Genomic DNA, 23,569 nt, shown 5'->3' on the forward strand with positions numbered 1-23,569 from the left:
TGGCAGAGGATGAAAAAGAGGAGCTGAAGAAGCAGAAAAAGGAAGAGAGGAGGAAAAGCCAGGAGATTACAAGGGATCAAGAAGAGGCTGTATAAGTACATGGCAGGGTACCCAGGAGCTGGGCTCCTGTGGTTGTGTGGGCTGGAGGCTGCATGGCAGTGGACGCTGAGAAGAAGCTGTGCTTTCGAGAAGCTGAAAGAAGATGGTCTGTCCTCCCACAGGGGCCTCAGGGACCTCAGGCAATGCTGGGCTCTCAGAGGGTAGGGTGGGGGCATCCATGCCCTCATTTTGGCCTAGGAGGCAACAGGTGTTTATCTGAAGTGCCTCTGCATGCGGTGGACATCAGACAAAGACAGTGTGTGTGTTTATGCATGTGTAGATGCACGTCGGAGACACATTTCAGTGTGCAGACTGCGAGCATTCACTTCTGTGTGTTTTCGAAAGTGCAGGCGTGCATGCCTGTCAAAGAGGCCCATGGGCAATCTGAAACCATGACTGGATACCAGCCCAGGCTGCGACAGCCCAAAGGACAGCCCTCTCCCCACATCAAGGCTGCTCTGACCATGTCCCAGCTTAAGCATGGCAGTTGCCCAAGGCTATCACCTTGCTCTCTGCTGGGCTCAATTCATGACTGACAGGTGGCCAGGACCCAGTGGTTTACCAGGTGCTTTCACCCTTAGGCTCTCACATGGTCCTGGTAAAAACCATGTGGTACACAGTACAGTTCTCTTTACAGAGACAGGAACCAAAACTTAACGTCTCAAAAAACTGCCTTTCGAAGTCAGATCCAGTATTGTTTCCTTTGCCTGCAAATGTCATTAGGTACTGTTTCTTTATTTTTGGGCCATCTCCTCTTACATCTCTACCCTTTTAACCCCTAAGGGTCAAAAATGTGCATAAAAGGCCAGAGTAGGGACCTTGCTTTCCCCATCCATGTTCTTTGTGGCTGGACTTAAATGGTTAGGGTGAAGGTGGGTCGTAAGTCCAGAGTTTAGCTCCTGGGGGACCTTCTTCCAAGGCCTGGGGGCCTATAAATTCCAAATTCTAGACTTACAGGGATTTTAAAGTTGGGAGCAGTTCTGTATAGGAGGGAAGAAGTGCTGCTATCAGGAACTCAGAGAGGATTTTTCGAATCTGTTGGGACTGTTTTCGAATCCCAGTTATGTGACGGAGGCCAATCAGTATTCTCTCTCTCTGCATCTCAGCTTTCTCATCTATAAAACGGGAATCTAATAAAAATAATAATAGCAAATACTTGTAGAATGCCAACAAGATGTAAGACTCTATTTTAAGTACTTAATAGCTATTAATTTAATCTTTACAACAATCTTGTGAGTCAGGAATATTATCACCATTGAACAGACAAGAAAACTGATTCTCAAAGTATTAAGTGACTTGCCCAACATCACAGTGCCCATACACGACGAATATGGTACTTGAGCCCAGCAGTCTGGCTACAACATCTGTGTTTAACCACTGCAATACTTCACAGCAGGGCTGGATAACTACCTGAACCTTGGGTGGTAAAAAAACAGCTTAACAACATGTGGTGGTTTTAAAACCTGTCTGCAAACTCTTTGATACTCCTCCATCAAAAGGCAAAATCTAGGTCTCCTCCCCTTGAAAGTCCTAGATAAACTGTGTGACAGACTTCAAGAATTAGGATGCAGTGAACAGAATGCTATGAAATTTCCAAGGGTGGCTTAGGAAAGGCCTTTGGCTTCTGCTGGTTTCTCTCAGGATACCTGCTTTGGGAGCCTTCTGCTGCTGCGTGAGATCCCTGGCTACCCTGGAGAGACATCAGACAAGTGAGATGCCCAAGAGCCCTAGCTGTCTTTGTCTTTGCAGCCCAAGCTCCAGACATGTACTGAAGAAGCTTTAAGGATAAATTCAGTCCCAACTACTCCCTGGCTACAACTATGAGACAGACCCTCCCAAGTCAGAACTGCCTAGCCAAGCTCAGGCAACTCCAAGATTTCAGAGCAAAATAAAAGATAGTTATTGCTTTAAGCTACTGTTTGGGTGGTTTGTTATGCAGTACTAGATAGTCAGAACATAACACTTACTTTACAATAGTTGTAAAGTAAGGAATGAGGAATCATTTCAATGTGGAATCACTGAAAATGTAGATGTCGAGCCCTTGGTAGTGACTGCCACCTCACTTTCCCTCATTCATCTGCACTCTCTGGGTATCCTCACAAATACCTCTTGTCTTAAAACAGAAGCGACTCATACACAAGTTCAATAGCCACCTCCACCAAACTCTGGAAACCAGTGTCGCGGATCGCAGCTTTCTCACTTATAACTGGTGATCTTCACAGCTCTTTAAAAAACAAAAACACTGCACATGATGCTACCGCGTGGAGGCAATGGCATGTATAGACAGGGAATTATCAGCACCTTATGTCATTCCAGAAAAGCTCCTGGAACTTACACTGGGCATGCTCTGTTGCTGACCTCTCTCCCTTCCCTAAGTACACATTAGGTTCACACTGTGCCAACTTTTCCTTAGATGTGGTTTTGTGCGGGTAAAGACTTTAGCTTTATTTTATTCTTCCATGCATTTTGTGGAGTACATCACTGAGACAGAGAATAATGCATATTACAGTATAATGAGGGAGCCACAGGCCTATCTGAGGGAAGAGAAGTGGAAAATGAAAGAATAAAGGGGAATGAAGAAAGGCTAAAGAAAAGAAAGAAAGGCATAAAGAGAGGAAGAAAAAATCGAAGCGGGGGAGAGAGAGAGAGAGAAAAGATAAAAACGTGGAAGGCAAGTGAAAGGGAAATGGGAGAAAGGACAGGAAGGGGCTGGAGATGAAAGACAAAATGCAATGAGGAGAAAGTGGCCATTTCATTCTGACTGCTCTGCTCTCAGCTGAGTCCTGCAGCCGGAGAGCCTGGAGGCTGCAGTCCCCAGATCTGCCCACTGCACTCGGTGCCAGGGCTGGCCTTGCACACATAGCTCTTGCCTGCAGCTCAACACCCTGAGCTCCTTAAATAGCTTTGAACCACACTGAGTGGTGGATAAACATTTGTTTCACAGCTCACAAAGCAGAGCTGCTGGCTACCAGCAGGTTTGATGTAATGAGTTCCATTCTGGACCCCGGGGAGCATTTAGAATGGGCTCTTCTTTGCCCAGGCTGCCAGTCAAGCTGGTACCAGGGGGAAAGAAAAAACACAACACTAATCTCTTCCCCACCATCCCTGTCCAGATTTGGAGTCCCCAGAAACCAAAGTACTCCATTCTCAGGGGATGGGATTAAGGAGCAGGGTGCCCCAGGAACCCGAAATGCAAGTGCCAGAAAGGGTGGCTGGATAACCTCCTTTTTACGCATCCTCAGGAAATTACTTGGACTCATGAGCAGTCCAAAATCCACTCACTTCTCAGGAGCTGAGAATTGCAGACAGAGTCTCTGGTCTCATCCCCTCTCTGCTTGCTCCACACAGCCTTCTTCTGCAGCTGTGGAGCTCAATTCTTAAGAAAGGAGATAGTAGAACAGCCTGGCATTGCTGCCCTTGGTTGGCAGCTGCCCTCTTGACCACTGCTCTCTATCACCCAGATCGTGCCCAGAGCTTCCTGTTTACCTCTGTGCTCAGAGAGCCACAGTGCCCTGCGTTCTGACCCCCATTCCCATCACAGCAAGGGAGGGAGGGTGGTGGGGAAGGGGCTGCTGATCCTCCTCTTTATTCCCCGCTTCCCCCCAAACTCCCCACTCCAGGACAATATGACATGCCGCCGGAAGGAGCTGAAGACCAGTTGATATGATGAATAAATGGTAATTATGTGGTTGGCCTTTCGGCACTTCCTCTGTGGATATTAATAGCCATTAATGCCCTGCTGTTTTGCACTGCACCAGAGTCTGCCAGACAGAGCACAGGGCAGGTCACTGCCCCAGCCCCGTGCTCACCCCCCCACCAGCACTGCCTCATTTGCTTCAGAATTTCAGGAAGGAAATGAACTTGCAAAGACAGTGGGTAGAAAATTAAAAGGGGTGAAAACAAATCCAAGGGGGAAGTCATTTAGATTTCCAGGTAAATTGGTTGTTGAATTGGCTTCTTGGACTGTTATGATTGGGATCTCCTAGGGGTCATCTTGTCTCTTTCCAGATTCTAGGCAGGAGTCACCATGAAAACTTATATCCTTTTCCTTAGAGTTACTGGGGCTGAGAGAAATTAGCAGATGAGTACAGAGGCAGACTTGAATTTCCCCACCAAAGCAAGTTGGGCAAGAGCAGAACTGACCAGGCTTAAATGGCAGAAGTGTAGACAAAAGTGGACAGCCTGAATCCTACCATTCTTTGTAGCAGCAACATGGTGTACAGAAAGAGCATAGGCCTTGAAATCAGACCCCGGGGTTAACCAGCTGGCCCTACCACCTGCTAGTTCTACACTCTGGACTACAAGAGATAACAAAAAGAGTGTAGCCACGGCATGAGAAGACTCAACTTTATCGCTGTGTGATCTTGGGTAACTTGCATACCTTCTCTGGACCCTAATTTTCTCATCAGAAAAAAAATTTCCTAGAACAGGACAGTATATAATAAATAAATGCTAGTCCTTGTTGAGTAGTGTGTTGGAGCTACCTAGTACCAGCTCATGAGAGTCAATGGTATGCCTCCCTTCCCAAATTTGTGTTCAGTGACATCATGTTGGTAGCTTGAAATTGGCCATGGTAGGAATATTTACACCAGAGAAATTGGTAATGCTACAAATTAGGTTTATTCTCACCTCCAACCCCCTTAGGAGAACTGATTGTTCAACATATACCAGCAAACGGCTGCTCCTGCCTGTTTCAGCTGTTTGGAATAGTGGGGTCTTAGAGCATGTCCTCGGGCTCCTGAAAGCCACAGGCCAGCCCTTTGGATGATCTATTTGCCTCCCATACACCTCAACAAACTGTTCACTTCTAACAGGGATTGTCAAAATCTCCTTGAGGCCCTATTAGAAAGCTGCAGTTCCTTGATCTATTCAGCACCAAGAGGCAATTGTCAAGGAAGTTGACTGTAGTTCAAATCCAGGTTTCAATTCAAAATGTTTTTGCCTCAGACAACCGTGTGCGATCAATCAGTAATGTAATCCTCTGCTGGTAGAACACAAAAACAAAGCCCCACCTTGCCTCATAAACACAACATCATTAGTCTTAGGATAAACTATAAATTGATGCATAGAGCAAACAGCCAGAGCTGCATCCCGGGGAATGGGAGCAGATGAAATAGCAGTACTTTATGGTGAATGACAAATCATTGCTTGTTCCGTTCCCTATCAAGTGGAACACCATCAATCACATGGTGGACTCGTTGGGTTCTAAGACAGATAGGACACCATGAACAGATGCTATGGCTGAGACTGCTGGCCTGGGCAGCACTGTACTTTTTGCTTTTCCTGGAAGGGGAAGAAGAGACCAATCCACTTTCTGTATGGTCCTGTCCTTCATTCGAGTTTATAATGGTGAGTAAGTCAAGGAATTCCATCAATCATAATGTCCTTGAGAATAGGAACCTTCATCCCTTTCATGTTATACAAAGTCCTGTTTGAATGGCAAGGGAAAGAAATGGCAGGCTTCTAACCAAAGAAAGAAGGAGCAGAGGACAGATCAACTGCTTTTTTGATTTCAGAGAGTCATTAAAGTCCCGTCTGTCCTCATATAGTGACTCTCAATCTCTGGGTCTGCCATAGTGCCTGTAATCCCAACCCCTTGGGTCACTCTTTTATATTAAGGTATTATATTCAAAAGGAGCATATTACCATGTGCATATCAGCTCCAACACAATGGGGCATTATCTGAGCACGTAATAGGTGCTCAGTATCTATCTTCTAAATGGATAAATGAAAGGATGGATGCATGATAATACACAGTAGGTAGTTTGGATGGAAGGAAAAGAGGAGCAGGAAAGGAGTGAGAGGTATGATTGTAAAATTAACATTAGAGTAGGTGACACTGCTTTCAGGGATAGGAGACTGGAATGGGTGATCCAAAATTAAGAAAGGTGATATAAGAGGGAAAATAGGAAATCCTGAAGATAATACCCATCTCCTTTCTAGTGTTTCCTATGGCCAGTTGGTTTTTAAGCAAAGCATGTTGAGGGAATAAAAATCAAAGTCTGTCTCTATTCTAATGGGAACATGAGGCAAGGAGGAAAAAGGTGGTTGTGATTTGCTGTCGCTCATGCATAATCCCACAGGCCCTATTTCTGGCCTTCTGCCATTCGTGGGGCCAGGGAACTGAGAAGCAATGGAATCTTTCTGACTGCTGATTTAATTAAGTGTGGCTAGTCTGTGACAGAGGCTGACTCGGCACCAAGCCAAAGTCACAGGTGAGTTGGTCATGTCACTGATGGGTGAGTCCAGCCTCATGTTTGACCAAATCAACCAGTCATTTGGGATATCTGAAGACTTACGGATAGCAATTGATCCTGCTATGGTGCTGGAAGAGACTGGTGATTTGGTTAAAACCCATCTCTCTCTCTATATATATATATAGTAAAGAACATACTGGCTAATTCAGGCAATCTGACAGTCTGGGGTAGCTACAACTTTAGTGATACCAAGTACTGGACATTATGTAGTGAAAACCATGTTTGACTTATATCTTTTTTCATTTCACCTAGTTGTTGTGGACATTGTGCTGACACACCTAAGGGTGGTTTGGAAACAGTTGGCATGTTTTCTTTATGTATTTTTCACCTCTGCCATCTGTAACTGAGAAAGGGTATCCTTCCTCCTGCCAGTTCTCCCCAGCTGAAGTCTACACAATCTTTACCCAGACATCAGAAACAGCTGTCTCAGGCAGAAGGCGCTTGACTCCAGGCGGGCGCTCAGCAGCAAGGGCAGGTGAGATAATGAGCAACAATAAAGTCCTTTTCAAGGAGGTAGGAGTCTGTTGGAGGGGTGAGTTGGTTAGCATATGCTGGCCCTTACTTGGCTCCTAGCATTTGTTCTTCTGTGAAGCTTGTTTCTCAGTGTGATATCAGATTTACTCTTCCTTCTCTTCCTCCTTTCCTGCCTTCTTTTTTCCCTTCATTTACTGTGCATGACACTGTGCTTGATACCACAGAAGACTCAAAGATGATGCAGCTATCACCCCTACCCTCAAGGACCCAGCCACACTCTACCTAGGAAAAAGGCAAATCAAACACAACCATGTTGCTAATAATAATAATAAATGAAGAAAAGATAAGAAGAGATTAAGCATTTGGAGTTCAGGAAAAAGGAAGTAGAAGTGTATTTGGGTTTCATAGAGGAGATAAATATTGTACACACATAGGCCTAAAAGGACAGGTGAGATTAGAATGGTTTCAGTGCATGGGGCCATCTAGAAAATTATTTGCAGGGGGAAAGGAGAGAATAAAGATGTAAATGCAAAAATAAATTAGAGTAGTGTAGTTAAAGAAGTCAAAAGTCCTGGAGAGAAAACACAGGTAGGTGGGTAATAAGAATAACACTTTTGCCCTGATGAAACAGTGGCAGAACAAAGAGGGTATCAGATGCCAGGTTAAGAATGTTAGACACATTTTGGCCATCCATTGGGAACCATGGAAGATTTCTTAGCAGTTTATGATGCTTAAACATCTTTGGGAAGAATAATCTTGCATCAATGTGTAAGGTAGTTTGGAAGGGGGCAAGATAGACAGTAGAGATAAAAGTTAATAGATACGAGTCCAGAAGATGGCAATTAAAAGCTCGTGCTGAGGCAATCATGAGAAATCCATGAGGGGACAATGCTGGAGAGCAAGTCTGATTGGAATAAATAGGACATGGTTCTAATAACTACACACTAAGATGAGGGGTGAAGAGTCAAAAGTCACTGCAGCTTTGTGCTTTAATATTTGCTTGAGCTTACTTTGGAGAAAGGATGCTGATGGTGTCAATCTCCCTTTGATCCACCTCTGTCTGCAGCACAGCTGTAGTGGAGAGTCCCACAAGGCCTCAGACTCACCCAGCTCTTGACCTGCATCCCACCTTGAGGGCTTTCTGTGCTTCTTTCCGCATTGTGCACTAGGAGCCTCTTCAAAACCTAGGAGATTTCTTGGACTGCCCACAGAATAGCTTGAGTGTAGGGGAGATAATGCCCTGGGAGACTCCCAGCTAATGGAGAATGGGATCAATGCTGCACCTTCAGTCCTTCAGAAGAACAATTGAAAGCATCTGTCAACTTCTCAGGAGGTCCCAGTGGAATGGAGGCTCCATTGCCCACAGCACTGATCCTGATGATGTTTCTCACATCAGTGCTTCCTGCTCCTGACTAATTCTCCCTGCTCAATCACTGTTACATGCTGGGATCACCTCCCATATGAACTACCTGCACTCATTTCTTGCCTCAAGTTTTGCTTTTGGGAGAACCCAGGACAGACATACAGGTGGAGTTCTTCCAAAAACAAAGGTAATTGAGTCCAGAACTCTAGAGAGATGCTGGGGTTTGAGATATTTATTTCTAAATCATCTACGCGGACAAGGTAATTGAAATTAGGGAAGTAAATACAGTTGTCTAGGGGAGAGAATATGGAGAAAAAAGAGAGAAGGGAAGAAAATCAGACCTTGGAGAATTTTCCATCTGGTAGGTGGGAAGAGAACAAGCAACTAATGCAGTAGACGGAGAATAAGAAGGGCAGAGAGATGGTTGTGGTAAAAGTGAAGGGATCCTGAGAGTGACCATCTGAGATGAATGCTGCAGAGGCCCAAGGAGGATGTGGCATTTAGAAAGTCTTTGAAAACCTTGCAAGAGCGATTTTGTTGGTGACAGTGAAAGCCAGTTGCAAGTGTCAATGAGGTAAGGAAGTGGAGGCCCAGAGCATGGATTGGAGGTCCTAAACCTGGCTCTTTGGGTGGCTTTAAAAAATACCAACATCTCACAATAGACCATCTGAAGTAGCATCTCCAGAGAGAAGGGCTTCTCTCTCAATTATATTGAGGGGAAAGAGAGGTAAAGTGATAGTCTGATAGCTTGAGGTATCAAGGCATGGAGAAGTATTAAGAGTAAAAGAGAAATAGAGAAGATGTATCCAAGGTGGAGAGAATTAGTCAGTGGGAAGGAAGATGTTAAAGATGCAAGATGGTGGGGAAAATGTCTGGAGAAGGACTCAGAGGAGAATGGATCAAGAACATGACTTTCCTAAATTTAGTTTTAATAAAGAAGATTCATTCATTCACCCATTCAACGGGCATGGGCTAGGTTCCTCTGTGGCAGGGCACTTTGCATAAAGAAAGGGCAAGTTATGGCCACTTCCCTCTAGGAGAGAAGGAGGTAGAAGGAATCACTAGAAAAGTGTTAGATTCTAGGATAGAAACATTTGTGGTATTTTGAATAGTGCCTCTGCCCACATACCGACTGAGAGACTCAGGAGAAGGTAAATTCCCAGGGCTTCAGTTTTCTTAGCTTTAACCGCCACTCTCCTGGGTTGCTACAATAATCACACAAGAACATTGTGCTAATGTGCCCAGCACAGTGATGAGCGCATAGTAGGCCTTCCAGAGAGCTTAGTTTTCTTTATTTTGGAAGCAAAATACAATGACACTGCAGAGGAAGAAATGTTTTACTCTGCTCCAAGGGCTAAGTAAAGCTTTCCAGAAAAGCTATTACTCAAACTAACTTGGAGCTGAGAGGGGAAAAGAGAGGCCATCTGAAAATTTGGGAATCATTGGAGCAAAGAGCAGGGCAACTGGGGAAGGTAAATCAGATGGCTCTTGTCTTCCAATAAACAGAAAACAAGGTTGTCATTTAAGGGTACGTAGTATGGGCTACATTGCGTCCCTCCCCTGCCAAATTTATATGTTGAAGTCCTAACCCCCAGTACTTCAGAATGTGACTGTATTTGGAGACAGAGCCTTTAACAAGGAAATTGAGGTAAAATAGGGCATATGAGTGAGTGAGCTTTAATCTAATAGGACTCCCTATAAGAAGAGGACATTAGGACACAGACATGCATTAGGAGAAGGCAGCCATCTGTTAGACAAAGAGAGAGCCCTTGGAAGAAACGAGCTCTGCCAACACCTTGATCTTGGACTTCTAGCCTCTAGAACTGTGAGGAAGTAAATTTCTGTTGCTTAAGGCACTCAGTCTGTAGTATTTGTTACAGCAGCCCTAGCCGACTCACACAGTAAGGGTGTGGGATAGCAGCAGATTGGAGAGATTGAGGAAAATGAGGATGGTTTGGAAGAACTCTGATGGGGAGGTCAGTTAAAGCTAAGGAAATGGTTCCCGAAGAGATGGTAGCCCAGCTCACCTTATGGATTGTGGGTGGGCCCATGACTTTTTTTCTCCTGCAGTGTTTGCTAGGGCAGCAGGTTGAACCTGGGCTGTGTTTGGGTTCTGGCACTAAGGGACTCATTGGTCAGGAGAGTGGGAACTTCCAGATTGGCTGAGGGCAGGTGAAATGACTGGCCAGGGGCACAGGCTCAGGGAGACAAATGAGGCCAGAAAGGACATGCTCCTCTCCTTAATCTGAGAGATTAAGGAGAGTTCTGGAATGGGAAAATAACTGGATGATTAAATGTGAGGGAGTGGGAGTTTGGAAAGGACAGAGACTGTATCACAGAAGGGTAGTGGGCTTGGAGGTATGCTCATGGTTTAAAAATAATGGACAGAACTTTGTCATAACATGTGAGGACGGAATAGAATGGTACAGTGTCAGATTTCCCCATGGAGAGTTAGGGTAATGGTATTCTCCAGCTTCCAGGCATCTGTGTTTTAACAGCAATGTACTTCAACATCGTGGCTTGAAGCCCCTTGTTGTTGGGCGGATATGTGAGGCCTTGGACCCTTAATGTCTTCCTAAAATTATTATGCTCTAGTGGGGCTAGAATCTATGTCTTTTAACTTCCAATTTAGGACCCCTGACAACACTGTTCCCATTAGTAAGGCCATGGTGGTCAGGGCACTGGCATCCTTCCTCCACAGAGAGATCACGTTTAAGAGCCATTTTCTCACACCCTCTCCAAAGCCCATGAATTTACAGAACTCGTGACCAGGTACAGGCAGGTGAGACTATGAACCACATGATAGAGCTGCTTCTTAGACTCTCATACTCTATAGCCCAGACCTGACTATAGCCCTGAAATCATCCCTAAGAACTTGGAGAGGAATGGAAGGAAATGGGAATTAAATATCTTGGGAATGTCTTCAACCCAGGCCATTTTCTGTCAAATCTCTGCCTTAAATGATTTTCTACATTTTTGTTAAAGATATTCAGATTCCAGTTACTCTTGCAATAAGCAATCATGCCCCAAGCCTAGGAAAGAGCCTGGCACCAAGCAGGCACTCATTAAATGTTTGCTGAGCTATTATTAAATGCTCAAGTCTTACTACCTGGAAGTTCTTCCTTATATCCTGCCACCAACGTATTTCCTATAGTGTGGTTAGCTGATGGTTTCCGTATTCTCTAGCAACAGTTCTTAGCTTACTTTTCAAAACACACTGGTTTGCCTCATCTGTTTTGAGGTACACTGCAAGTAATTTGTTACCAATAATAAAACATCACATCTGAGAAGGTGATTTTGTAAATAGAGAAAATTCGAAAGAGTGCTTATTGTAACGTCTCTCTTGTTTTACTTGCATTTCAGTTTGCTTTCTTGAGTGGGAGGGTGGTGGTAGAGTCACAGCTGGATAACAGGGGATTGTGTATCACCTCTGTTAAGGCAGTGGGTGTGTTTGGAATATGTCACTTTCACCCAAGTGTCCTGACTAAGGAGAGAAACAGCTATGAGACTCACCGTTGGAACATTCGTTCCTCCACATGGAATAGATGGCTACATCTTTAGCTTTCTCCTTGCCAGGATAAACATTCACAGATCTGCCCAGTGGCTGGACATTCAGCACATTCCTGAAGAGTATTTTAATTGGCTGAGTGGGTCTCTGAGGACCTGCCCCCATTAGCAGGAGAGTGATTCCTGAGTGTTGCCCAAACATAGCAAATGCAGCTGTGTCCTAACAACACAGTCCTGGGGACCTCTGAACCACATCTCCCTCCACAGCCTTGGCTATTTCAAAGAGATCATTAACAAGGTGGAATTGGGTGCCCAGAGGGTCACTGCACAATATACATTGCTACTGTCTTTTAATGGACTTTCTCCAGACATGGCGATTCTTAAACTGCAGCATCGGCAGCTGCTAAGGACAGGGAGAGCCATGCTGTCTGCAACCAGAGCCACCCTGCCAGTCCTGTTGAAGCAGATCTGAGCTTGGGCAGATGGATCAGGCTTGGAGAGGGGAGGAGGGGAAGTGGGTTTAAGGGGAGGGGGCATCAACAGAGAAGCTAGGCAGCCCTCAGAGGACTTTGTTATTGATTTAGCGTGAGGACTGAAAGTGGCAGGCAGGCAGGTGGCAGGGGCGGGCAGGAGGGGAAGACAGGTGTAGGCAATTGTGGGCAGTGATTAGCTGGGGTGGTGCAGATGTGGCTGGGGGTGTCAGCTGGTGGTGATTAGCATGGGTGCTTCTGAGAAGTGTTGCATCAGATGGCGGTTTCAGAGTCCAGATGTGAGAAGCCAGTGGTCCCTGCCTTCCCCTGCTTCCATACCCCTTTATACTCTCCCTACTCTCCCGAGCACGCACTTGCACTTTCACCTTCCCTGCCACAACCACCCCTTTCTGGGCATTCCTCTCTAGGTGAAGGGCATGGACATCAGATTGTTCTCCCCTCAGTCTTCAGTTTTTCAGCTAAGTTCTGACATGACGACACAGACTGAACACCCTCAGACACCAGGCAAGACGAAATCTACATAATAGGTCAGTGCAGTCATGCTTATTCCCATGAGAAATGCACCTGGTGACAGAGGACTTTTATACCCCAGTGTCTATTTTGCCTGTCCCCCTTTTTATAACCTGCCTAAAATTTTTATTAATATTAATATTTGTATGTGATTACAGTATATACAAAAAGTAAATACGCCAGCATAACTCCCACCCACATCAAGAAATAGAAAATTCCCAGCACTCCGTTGGACCCCATTCCAGCCACTAACTTCTACCTTTGTCTCCAAAAGTGATCACTTGACTTCAGTCACCATAGATTCATTTTGACTGTTTTGGAACTTTATATAAGTGGACACATACACAGTACATTATGTTGTATCTACCTCTTTTTTGCTTAATAATATGTTTGTAAGCAACCATTTGTTCTTTTTCATTGCTGCATATTATCCTACTTCTAAGTAAATCGCAATTATCACTTCCAGTGTTGAGAAACATTTGGGCTGTTTCTGGATTGGGGTTATATGAATAATGCTGTTCTAATCACTTTAACGGGTTGTTTAGTGGTTATACACATGTATTTCTATATAGTTAACAGTGAAATTGCCAGAATCATAGGGCATGGGTATATTTAGCTTTAGTAGAAATAATTTGATAGAAAGCATTTTGCAAAATGATAGTGCCATGTCTCTACTCTGATATCTCAGGACTAGCTTGCCCTCAGCCAGAGGCCCAGGAGCTGGTAGGAAACTAGCCACCATCAACAGCTGCCTGTCTCGGGCATTCTGTAGGACCCACTGTAGGACTTTTGCTCACCCATTTCAGCATTTGGTTCCTTATATTCATCCTCTCCTAAGTCTTGGCGCTTACAGACTCTCACACCCTATAACCATTTCAGGTGCTCCTTGCATTGATGACCCCTTTAGCTACGGCTTCTGTGACTTACTGACTAGTTTATCTGCTCAATTAAGCTCCCAACTACACTCCTACCCCATTCCACAAAGTTGGATCAGATGCATTCCGGTTTGGGCTCCACAGAGCTGATTCAGGCCAGTGCTAGTTTCTAGTCTCTCTGTTAGAGAGTGCAGGATGATCGGAGGTGGAGCTTGTCACACCGAGAAGAGAAGCAAGTGAACTGTAAGACAGGCAAATCAATGAAATTGGCATTTTTCTTTATTAATGGGCCCAATTTGTCCTGGGTTAATGGCTATTTACAAAGTTTCAAGATGCCTAGCCCTTTGAGTTTTACGGCGTCTTGACCATACTTTCTTGATATAGTGTGTGTGCGTGCGTGTGTGTGTGTGTGTGTGTGTGTGTTGCTATCTCATAGCATCTGTTTATTTCCATGTCCGCAGCAAAGTGCTGGGCACACAGAAGGACAATGTGATGAAGCGCCATCACATGGCTGGTAGCCTGTGGTGAGTCACCGGACTTCTCGACTCCCACCTCACTAGGGTGGAAGGAACAGTAACCACAAGGCTCTGCAACTCGGGCTGCGCCCCCATGATTGGAAACAATCTGTGAAGTGAGTCACATCAGTTGCAAAAACAATTAAGTCAGTGGGAAAAGAAAATCAGTAAAACTGGTTATTTGGCTTGATGAAAAGAAAGCAGTCCATTGTTTGGTTACATTTTTCACTTCCCAGCTGGTCACTGTGACACTAACTGAGGCTGGGCTTGCCTACACAAATGCTTTCAACAGTTTTGACCGAGACTATGTCTACACAGCTCTAAAACCATCTGGCAAGTTACTCAGTGGAGTCAAATAATCCATCAACTATTTGCCTCAATAGTAATTTTAGGCTCATGACCATTTTATGGAGACCCAATAGAAAACTACCATAGACATTTTCAAGAAAGACAAGACTTGGAGGGCACAATCCCACTCCTATTACATTCTGTGTCTGGGAACTCAGTGACTTCAGGCAGTTCTAGGTAATATCTGCTAGTGGGAGTGGGAGGCAGACAGGGGTTAGGTGGAGTTCAGAGCTGTGAAATGCAGAGATGATTCCCCCAAGTCATGCTGACTGAACGCTTTGCTTTCATCCTAGATTGTGGAGTGAACAACCCCGAAGAAATAGACTTCTAATTCTAGCCTTTTGGAGATTATTAACCCAACTCCCAGATTCTAGAGATGAGAAAAGGGAGGCCCAGGGAGGTGGAGAAACATGTGTAGGATCACAGAGGTGAAAAATGAGTGTTTGCTTGGCTAAGTTCAACTGTACCTACTTGTCTCCAGAGACTGCTCAGGAACTAGAACACCCTGATACAACACAGGCACTTGTGATGGAGATATTCCATCAAAAGTGGAATAGGGCATGAAGGAGAATTATCTCCTAAAAGCTGGGAAGTTTCTCCTAATCCTTTTTAGGGTGTCTTCCCTGTATCCCAAATGCTCTTCAACTGCCCAGGGCTCACATCAGTCTCCAAAGAACAGTGTCCCAAGTAGAGGGGAATGTGTATGATGCCACGTTGGCTGAAGTGTGCTCTAATTGCACAGATATTCCCATAAATGCTATTTTATTAAGCTGAGCTACACTAAATCTGTCATATCCATAAGTAACACCACAGCGAATCTGTAGGTAAGTTCAGAACACTGCAGTGAGCCATGCTGGGCTATTAGTTTCAATTCAACGCTGTTACCTGTAAGTTACAGCATCTCAGGGGCACAACTTAGGCACCGAGTTTATAAGATTTGGTTCCTTACAGATGCCTTCAGCTCTCCAAAACAACAGAAATGATCAAAGATGGAGGCAAGAAGACCAGAGAACCCTAAATGTTTACTGTCTCCAGTGTGTTTGGAAACAGCTTGGACCAGTGTAGAGTGCTGGAACAGAGAGTCAAGAGCATCAGGTTTGATTCCCACCCTTACAAACTGCTCAGCCTATGGAAATTACTTTATGTTTCAGGCCTCACTCTTGCCATCTTTAAAATGGCGACACATGTACACACCCCTCCACAGTAAATACAGAGGTCCTGCAAGCCAGGATGTTAAGTACTTAGGATGAAAATGATGACGATTAAGTCTATTCTATCACTTGATCTGATTCTCTCTGACTAGTCTGCAGGGGGTAATAACATGGCCTGCAGATGATCCATAATCCACCATCTTCTGGTGAAAAGAGAGGAAAGGGGGTTAATGTGTGCATGTACATATATATATATATATACACACACACACACACATATATACACACACACACAATTGTATATATACACATTAACATTAATGTGTATATAATGTATATACATTTTATATACATATCAGTGTTAATATATATAATGTATAGATACATTTTATGTATATAATGTATATACCTAACATATACATATACATCTATATATAATTTATATATATTATATATACACACACACATTAACCCCCTTTCCTCTTTTTCCACCAGAAGATGGTGGATTTTATATATATATATGTGTGTGTGTGTATACGTATACATTATATATATGCATTATACAATATATAATGTCTCTATGTACATATAATGTGTGTGTATATATGCATTATATATAATGTGTGTGTCTGCCCCCAAAGAAATTTAAAATAAGTTGATATCTAAACACATTGTTGATGAACAAGGGCGACTAATTATCTACTTGCGGTAGAGAAGTCAGACTATTGCAAATGTCTTAGCACTTCATAGTATATTAGGAAATTTCTAGAGCGAGCTGGCAATGTTTAAATCAGATTCAGTCCCACATATTGCACTCCAAAATTGAACACGGGCTACCATGTCTGGGACAAAGCTGAGAGCGTTCAGAGGAGGCTGACTCCGAAGGGACAAAATTGGAATGCATTTGCTTTAACACACAGGCTTTAATTAGTTGTTACTCATTAGAGGAAATCACATTTCATAGCTTCTAAGAAATAAAGCAAACTTTTTCAAAATTTGATTCCATATCCAGGAGAATCTCTCTCCACAGCTTTTTCATTGAATCATTGTAAAGTCTTCTCTTGCTTTTGTTTGTTTATTAACTTGAGAGGAAAACTGAGTTTGGAAAAGGATGTTGGAGGGACACAAGTCACAAGAAAGGTTTTCTAGACCCAGGGAAAATATGCTTGAAGAAAAATGTCTCCAACTGGGGTCAGCAGACATTAAATTACAGACATGTGCATGATTTGTCCAGATCGGTTAGAGCATGTTTCTTTGCAGCAATAAAAAACAAGAGACATTAACAAGCCAATTATGTTACATGGAATTAAGTAGCATTCAAACGATGAAAGAGAAAATTAAGGAGCTAACCTTCCACTGCCCAGGCAGTTTGCATGGTCAGTAAAAATGCAAGGCTTCATTTCCACCATCCATGCCTTCAATAGGAGAAGTAACTCTGGTGGCCCATGACCATCATATGCCCTTGGTCAGCTGTCCTGTCAGGACCTACCTGATGGCCTTGGGTGACTTAAATGGCCAGCTAAATGCAATATGTTTTGACTGTGAATCTTGCCTCTCATGGCGGTTCCCTGTCGCCTCTCATGGCGGTTCCCTGTCACCTCCCTGACGCAGGCAATGCCATATATCACTGCTTTTCTGCAGGCGCGCCACCCAGATAGCATCTGAAAGATTGTAAACAGGATGATTCACAAACTGGTGGCAGCAGCTAAAAGCAGTGCAGTTCGCGACCCTCAGCACACGCCAAGATTCTAAATGGGATGTTGCGACAACAAAGCAGCCTGAAGATTCTAAAACACAATGGTGTCACCAGGACATTCATAGGGTGCTGTAACCTGTAACTGACAAGCATACTCATCATCATTTCTCCTTAGGCATGCTGCATCCTTGCGCTCCACTGGGCCTCCTGTTGCATTGCTATTTATTTGCATCTACAAGCAGGGGAGCAAGTATGCTGCGGAAATAGCCCCAGAGAGGTGTCTGATTCCCATAGGCCCTTGCAGCCAGCTACAACTGAATGATTTCCGATATCAGTTACTGAAAATTCTGACCATGATATGCAGACCATGGCAGATCTTAATGACAATAACATCATCTCACATTTTGATGGCGTTTAACAGTTTACAAAGTGCTTTCACATACATTATCACATTTAATCCCAGTGAGGTCGATAGTCTTCTTCTCCATTTTATTGGCAGCTTGGTGTAGTGGAAAGAGCTGTGGAATCAGACAGACTTAAGTTCAGATTCTGGCTCTGACTACCAAACCATGGACAATTTGCTTCATTTCTCTCCCTTTTCTTACCTATAGGATGAGGAATCATTTCTATTTCTGAGGTTTGTGGTGAAAATTAAATAACATATGTAAAGACATACAATATAGGGCCCGATGCATAGAAGTACTCGATAACCATTAGTTTCTGTCCACTTACAGAGGAAGAAAATGAAGCTTAAGAGGTTAAGGGAGTTGCTCAAAGTAATAGCTAGTAAATGGCAGAACTGAGACTTCATTTATTTTACAAATATTATTGAACACCTACTATATGCTGGTGCCTTGGGCATAGGAAAGTGGATGAGTCATAATTCTAGTTTTTGAGATGTTCACAGTAGAGCGGTGGAATCTGAAATGCAAATAATCAATTATAATCGAGCGTAATCTGAGAGGCAAAAAGTACTTAGGGAATATCCTAAAGCCATGGGTACACCCTAGAGTATCTACACAAGAGATAAGTCTGAGGAAGAGGAACCTTCCAGGAGGCAGCAGTAGAGTTACACCTGAAATAAAATGTTGGCAGGTGGATGAGAGTGAGCAAGGAGAGGAGCATTCAGGCGAAGACAACAGTGTGTGCATTCATCAGGAGGGTCAAAGGAGCCTGGCATGTCCACTGCAGCACAGAAGAGAACCTGAGCAGACAGGAGAGAGAAGGGAGAGGAGGAGGCAAGGAAGCAGGAGTGAGAAGAATGAAGGGGCTTGCAGGTAATGCTGAGAAGCGTGCATCTTTGTCAGTCCACACTGGCACAAACTCTGTGATGATTTACAGAGACAGCCAACCTGGTCAGATTTGCATTTTTGAAATTGTGGCAGCAATGTGAAAGATTGACTAGAGGAGGGGATAATGGAGGCAGTAGTTCAATGAGAGATAATTAGGCTATGAACTAAGAAAGTGGCAGAGCAGACAATTTCAAGCGGTATAGCAGAGGCAGAATTGACAGGATGTGGCCATTAATTGGATGTCAAGGCAGGAGAGACAGAGAGAACTCTAGGAGGACTCCCAGGCTATGAGCTTTGGTGGCTGGGTGAACGAAGATGTCCCCCACTGACGTAGAAGGAGAGGACATTTGAAGAGATGATAATAAATTCATGTGGACATGTTGACTCTGAGAGACTCATGGATATCAAGAAGGAGGTGTTCAGTAGACAGCTAAAAATATGAGTCTGGAGTTTGGGAGAGGACTCACAATTAGATGCATTGATCTAGGGATCAGTGGTTTTTAGACAATGGTTGAAGCTGTTTTTTTATGCCAAGAGGATAGAGCAAGAAGAAAAGTGGGTCCTGGAGAACTCTAGGGAATATCAATGTTTAGGTGCTAGAATGAGGATTGTTGGAGAGATGGAACTACCAGGAGAAAGGGAGAGCTCAGAGGCCAGGGAAGGCAAGCGTTTTTTGATGATGAAAGTAGAGGAAAGTATCAAATTCCACCAAAGGATCAAAGAAGATGAGAACTGAGATATGCCTGGCATTTGGGCAATGATAAGATCACTTTGGCAACTTCAGTTTTAGACAAAGTGGTTAAAAAAGAGGCTTTTTTTTTTCTATGACCCAATATAAGAAAAATATTTTAGGCCAGACATGATGGCTCACACCTGTAATCCCAACACTTTGGGAGGCCTAGGCGGGTGGATCACCTGAGGTCAGGAGTTTGAGACCAGCCTGGCCAATGTGGTGAAACCCCGTTTCTACTAATAATACAAAATTTAGCCAGGCATGGTGGCATGTGCCTGTAGTCCCAGCTACCCGGGAGCCTGAGGGAGGAGAATCGCTTGAACCTGGGAGGCAGAGGCTGCAGTGAACTGAGATTGCACCACTGCACTCCAGCCTAGGCAATAGAGTGAGACTCCATGAAAGAAAGAAAGAGAGAGAGAGAGAGAAAAGAAAAGAAAGGAAAGAAAAGAAAGGAGGGAGGGAAGGAGGGAGGGGAAAGAAGGAAGGAAGGAAGGAAGGAAGGAAGGAAGGAAGGAAGGAAGGAAGGAAGGAAGGAAGGAAGGAAGGAAGGAAAGAAAAAAATATTTTACATTGTGACCTGAGAAAAACTTTCAAGAAACAATACTTACACTCTGACATGTCATGACGTGTCACACTCCACCTGTTCTGTTCTATTCTATTCTATTCTATTCTATTCCATTCCATTCTATTCTATTCTATTCTATACTATTCTATTCTATTCTATTCTATTCTATTCTATTCTATTCTATTGCATTCTATTGCATTCTGTTCCATTCCATCCCATTCTATTCAAATGCTGCTTGGCCCTCACTAAATTGATTTTATGACCAACTAGCAAGTTTCAACCTGCAGTTTGAAAAAACAGTAGTTTAGACAAATACAGTTTTCTCACACAAAAATTATATGGAGCAAAGTGTGGGATAGAAGAAAGAACATTGGATTTTGAGTGAAGACACCTGATTTTCAGCATGACTCATTTACTTACTGACTGTGTGACCTTAGATGTGCCCATTAACCTTTGTGTGTCTCTTCTATTACCTGTAAAATTCAGATAATAGATCAGCTGCAAAGGGATCTTCTGGGGATCAAAGGCGATAAAATGCATGAATGCAAAAAGCATGTGCCTAAAATAGTCCTGGTCAAACTAAAATTACCATAATCAAAGAAAGAGCAGAATGGTGCATGGTGTATCCCAGTTGGCTCTGGGTCTGTCATCTGAATCCTAGAGCCACATCTCTCCAGAACATACTGAGAACCAGAAATGGGATCAAAATAATTTAACCAATCAAAACAAGTGTTGCTGCTATATTTATAAAATTCACAAAATTTACTGACACAGAAGCCCATGTGAAATCCCATCAGAATCACTGTAGTCTTGTTCTAATACTATTGTAGCCATGTTGATTTTCTGATCTATATCTATGGACCTGTATCAGAAGGACATTCAATAAAATCCTATTGGAAGAGGAGCTGATAGAGGCAAGTATTTTCGCTACAGTGTGACATGACAGCAAACAGACTGCAGGGAAACAGCAAGATGAAATCATTTAATATAGGCAATATGTAAACTTCAGCAGACCCTGGTGATATCACTGTATTAAGGTATAATACAATAACTGATTTTTATGGTTCATTCAACAAACTACTGTGTGTGAGTACTCAATATATGTACTAATCTAGGTGCAAGGAAGACACAGATAAACTGGGGATGTTTCCTAACCCTAAAAAGTGAGCACACAGATGAGTGAGACAGACACATACACAGATAATTTCCACTAACATGGTACAGTGAAGAAGAATATGCATCTGAGCATGATACGATATTAATATGTCATGAGAGAAAAGAAGAAGAGCAGCTAGCCCAAAGTGGAAGTGGAATTCAGGTAATGCTTCTTGAAGGTCATTTGCCCAAGATGAGTCTTGATGAAGATAAAGAAAGATGGGGAAACAATTCAGAATGATGGAATAGCCTGAGAAAGGCATGAAAGTATGAAAGCTTGCATAGTGTAGATAATATTTCTAGATCATAAAAAAGACAAGTACAGGCTATACTTAAGAGGTAGGTATGGTCCTCAATACTGAGAGTCTTCTATACCAGGTTCAGATGTGTAGAGGACATCACATTGACCAGAGGAAGCCACTAATAGGGATTGATTACTCTGGAAGCCTTATGGAGGAGGAATTTAAAAATGGATTAGGCACATAAGTTAGGGAACAATTGCAGTTGTTCAGGAGAGACATATTGAGGGCATGAATGAGAGAAGCAGTAATATGGATGAAGAAGAGGGGTAATATTTGAAAAATATTTTTGATACTATATTTAGATGTGAAGGCTGAGGCCAGGTAATAAATGCTCCACTTCAGGGACAAAAACATGACCTAGACTCCCCAATAGTATTCACTTTCTTGAGTTCATGATTGAGTCTAGAGAAATTAATACATCTCTACAAGGCATTATAGTATGAGGTAGAAGATGCTAAGTGTTGAAAGAAAGGCACAGACATGTGGCTATGGGAGTTAGTGGAAAGAGGCATAAATTACAACTGAGAGTTTTAGGGAAGTCTTCCTGGAAGAAGAGGCATGCAAGGCAGATCTTGAAAGATGGTTAAGATTTTGCCATGAGTTGATGAGAAGAAAGTGCATTTCTGATAAAGGAATAATCTGAGAAGACATAGGATGAAAGATGGTGTCATTTTGAGCTAAAAACACAGGCTCTGGAGTCACACAAAGTTGGGACCAAACTTTGGCTCTGTCACATTCTAATCACAAAATTGGGGATAATTTAATTGACACTTCAGAACCTCTGCTCCTCATTTGTATGACAGTTATGACTATCATTTATATTATGGGATTATTGTGAGGATTTTTTCCTATTAAACTTGATTTATTGATTACAATGAAATTGACTTACCTCCGAGTTTTATACTTTCATGTGTTTTTGTATCACTAATTAGCATCCTTTTTTATTCAGCTTGGAGCATTCTCTATAGCATTTCTTGTAAGACAGGTCTAATGGTGATGAACTCCCACAGCTTTTGTTTGTCTGAAAAAGTCCTTATCTCTCCTTCATTTCTGAATGACTACCTTGCCAGATATAGTATTCTTTGTTGGCTGTTGTTGTTGTTGTTGTTTACCTTTAGTACTTTTTTTTCCTTCTCCTCTTTTAGAGAATTTATTTTAAACCTATTATACCACACAATATGTTTTAAACACTGACATATAACTTCCTAATAAGATAGAGCAAAGACAAAAAAAGTTTATCTTATTGGAAATAAGATACAGCATGATTTATAGTCATTGTCAAACATTACTGCACTTTAACTTTCATAATTTGACAAAGCATTCATGAAACAATCTGCAGACTAGTTTTAAAAGACAAATAATACCTGTAGACAGACATGACTGTCCTAAGTTGTTTATTATGTAGGAATTTTATGAACTTTACTTATATTAGTGGTAACGGTAGAGCTGGAAAGTATTGTGCCTTCTCCAAGTTGCCCAGCGAGAACCACCAAGAGCGTGGTGGAATTTATGGCCCTTTCCAAGGCCATGGCTCTTTCAGCCTGCAGATGTCAACCCATGCATCTCCCTGTGCTTGCGAACTGGTTTGGTGATTCACTGGGTGTCAGGATTTCTTCTGATAGCTTTATGGAATGGATCAATTAGGATAACCTCCAAAAATTTGTATGTGGAATCTTCACCAACCCAGTTAGAATTCAAGACTCTTAAAGCTCCACAGTGGTGTCCAGCTTACTCCTCTGCAGTGGACTGAAGGCTTCAAGCAAACCCTAGCTGGTTAACATCATGATCGACAGGCTTGCCATAAGTTGCACTCTTAGGAACTGGGCATTTTTGGCCACCATGGCGCATACAAATCCTATATATAATGTAACTTTGCTTGGCCTTGTAGCCCAGTTGGCATGCTTTATCAGGCCAGGTGGGGTGGGGATCCCTGTGCAGAGCAGAGAGCCGGCAGTACTGCCAACAGCCGACCTTCAGAAGAAAGTGCAAGACATCAGACTGCCTCTTCCATAGCTCCTGGATGTATTTGTATGCACCCATCTTGGTTTACCTGACGGCACCAGACAGAAAGTCTCCTTTAGTACTTTGAATATATCGTCTCACTTTCTCCTGGTCTGCAGTTTCTGCTCAGAAATTCACAGGTAGTCTTATGAGCGTTCCCTTGTATGTAATTTTTGTTTTCCTCTTGCTTCTTTCAAAATTCTCTTTTGTTTTTTGACTTTTGGGAGTTTGGTTA

General features: G+C 43.1%; 2 long non-coding RNA genes and 1 pseudogene across 7 annotated transcripts in view; 1 reads left to right on the forward strand and 2 right to left on the reverse strand.

Annotated features, from left to right (window-relative positions):
- Window positions 1-23,569, forward strand: part of LOC104001332 (uncharacterized) — a 334,670-nt gene that overhangs the window by 268,253 nt on the left and 42,848 nt on the right. For all 5 annotated transcript variants that reach the window (XR_010147681.1, XR_010147684.1, XR_001707559.4 and 2 more), the window contains 2 exons: window positions 14,038-14,207; window positions 15,391-15,534. This is a non-coding gene — a long non-coding RNA (uncharacterized LOC104001332). The remainder of the gene's footprint in view (window positions 1-14,037; window positions 14,208-15,390; window positions 15,535-23,569) is intronic.
- Window positions 1-23,569, reverse strand: part of LOC134807385 (uncharacterized) — a 220,773-nt gene that overhangs the window by 45,482 nt on the left and 151,722 nt on the right. The window lies entirely within an intron of this gene.
- On the reverse strand, window positions 22,585-23,472 carry LOC100615243 (large ribosomal subunit protein eL15-like; annotated as a pseudogene).

This window comes from Pan troglodytes, chromosome 9 (genome assembly GCF_028858775.2).
Source record: "Pan troglodytes isolate AG18354 chromosome 9, NHGRI_mPanTro3-v2.0_pri, whole genome shotgun sequence".
In the NCBI taxonomy this organism is placed as follows: Eukaryota; Metazoa; Chordata; class Mammalia; order Primates; family Hominidae; genus Pan; species Pan troglodytes.